This window comes from Schistocerca americana, unplaced genomic scaffold (assembly GCF_021461395.2).
Source record: "Schistocerca americana isolate TAMUIC-IGC-003095 unplaced genomic scaffold, iqSchAmer2.1 HiC_scaffold_484, whole genome shotgun sequence".
In the NCBI taxonomy this organism is placed as follows: domain Eukaryota; kingdom Metazoa; phylum Arthropoda; class Insecta; order Orthoptera; family Acrididae; genus Schistocerca; species Schistocerca americana.
In genome coordinates this window covers 102,501-104,400 of record NW_025726219.1, presented here as the reverse complement: position 1 = coordinate 104,400, position 1,900 = coordinate 102,501, and the positions used below count along the sequence as shown (strand labels likewise).

The 1,900-nt window shown below is 59.1% G+C and overlaps 1 non-coding gene across 1 annotated transcript in view; it reads left to right on the top strand.

The window, feature by feature from the left end:
- The first annotated feature begins 826 nt into the window (after positions 1-826).
- The window catches only part of LOC124585179, a 1,910-nt gene continuing 836 nt past the window's right edge, over positions 827-1,900 (top strand). Inside the window, exon 1 of the ribosomal RNA XR_006974775.1 lies at positions 827-1,900. This exon is cut by the window's right edge and continues 836 nt beyond it. This is a non-coding gene — a ribosomal RNA (small subunit ribosomal RNA).

The window sequence follows — 1,900 nt, the reverse complement described above, 5'->3', positions numbered from 1 at the left end:
AACGTGAATGGCATGTGGGTGTGAAGCGATACGCGGCGGTGGCTGGGTGGGACCGTCCCCGGCCGGTGAGGGGGGGCCTCCCGGCGTGCTGGCCGCGCGGTGCGTGGGCGCACGCGCTACAGCCGGCTGGTGGGGGCGGCCAGTGGCAGGCGCGCCGGCCGACGGAGGCGGCAGGCGGCGCAGCTGCGCGCCGGCGCACCCTGCACGCGGCGCCGTGCGGCCAAAGTAGGTCCTCGCGGGCCCGGTGCGAAGCGCGGTGGACATCTGCAGTGTGCTGGTCCGATTGAGGACTGTGTGCGCTGAGGATGCGCCGCCGCCCGGCGCTCGGCGCCGCGACGCCGTCTGCTGCTCGGTCGCCTCTGCGGTTCTCGCAGGTGGATTGTATCGCAGCTGTGCGGACGTGTTGGCGCGTGCGCTGTGCTGGGAGAGTTCGCTTCGGCACCCAAGTGGGGCTTTTGTCCTTCTGTGGCGCTGGCGTTGGAGCTGCCGGCCACCGTAGGTGGCGCGTGTTGTCTCCCGCCGGCAATGCCACGACAGCACGCTCCCGGGCCTCTGTCGGCAGCGGCAAGCTCAGTTGGGAGCACGGGTGGTCGCACCTAAAGCGTCTACTCGCCAAACTCCGGGCGATTGCGCCTCTCTCGAACCCGACCAAGTACTTAGGACGGCGCTGCGCGCCGCCGGGACCTGAGAGGGTTTCGAGGTGTATTGTGCAGGGGAGCTCAGCCTCCTCCTGTTTGCAGAATAATTGAGCGGACGCTTGCGTGTTCGCGCGGGCCCCCGGGACACACTCCCGGGCGGCCGGCTGCTCAGCTCTAGTTGACGCAGCTCCCTGGTTGATCCTGCCAGTAGTCATATGCTTGTCTCAAAGATTAAGCCATGCATGTCTCAGTACAAGCCGCATTAAGGTGAAACCGCGAATGGCTCATTAAATCAGTTATGGTTCCTTAGATCGTACCCACGTTACTTGGATAACTGTGGTAATTCTAGAGCTAATACATGCAAACAGAGTCCCGACCAGAGATGGAAGGGACGCTTTTATTAGATCAAAACCAATCGGTCGGCTCGTCCGGTCCGTTTGCCTTGGTGACTCTGAATAACTTTGGGCTGATCGCACGGTCCTCGTACCGGCGACGCATCTTTCAAATGTCTGCCTTATCAACTGTCGATGGTAGGTTCTGCGCCTACCATGGTTGTAACGGGTAACGGGGAATCAGGGTTCGATTCCGGAGAGGGAGCCTGAGAAACGGCTACCACATCCAAGGAAGGCAGCAGGCGCGCAAATTACCCACTCCCGGCACGGGGAGGTAGTGACGAAAAATAACGATACGGGACTCATCCGAGGCCCCGTAATCGGAATGAGTACACTTTAAATCCTTTAACGAGTATCTATTGGAGGGCAAGTCTGGTGCCAGCAGCCGCGGTAATTCCAGCTCCAATAGCGTATATTAAAGTTGTTGCGGTTAAAAAGCTCGTAGTTGGATTTGTGTCCCACGCTGTTGGTTCACCGCCCGTCGGTGTTTAACTGGCATGTATCGTGGGACGTCCTGCCGGTGGGGCGAGCTGAAGGCGTGCGACGCGCCTCGTGCGTGCTCGTGCGTCCCGAGGCGGACCCCGTTGCAATCCTACCAGGGTGCTCTTGAGTGAGTGTCTCGGTGGGCCGGCACGTTTACTTTGAACAAATTAGAGTGCTTAAAGCAGGCAAGCCCGCCTGAATACTGTGTGCATGGAATAATGGAATAGGACCTCGGTTCTATTTTGTTGGTTTTCGGAACCCGAGGTAATGATTAATAGGGACAGGCGGGGGCATTCGTATTGCGACGTTAGAGGTGAAATTCTTGGATCGTCGCAAGACGAACAGAAGCGAAAGCATTTGCCAAGTATGTTTTCATTAATCAAGAAC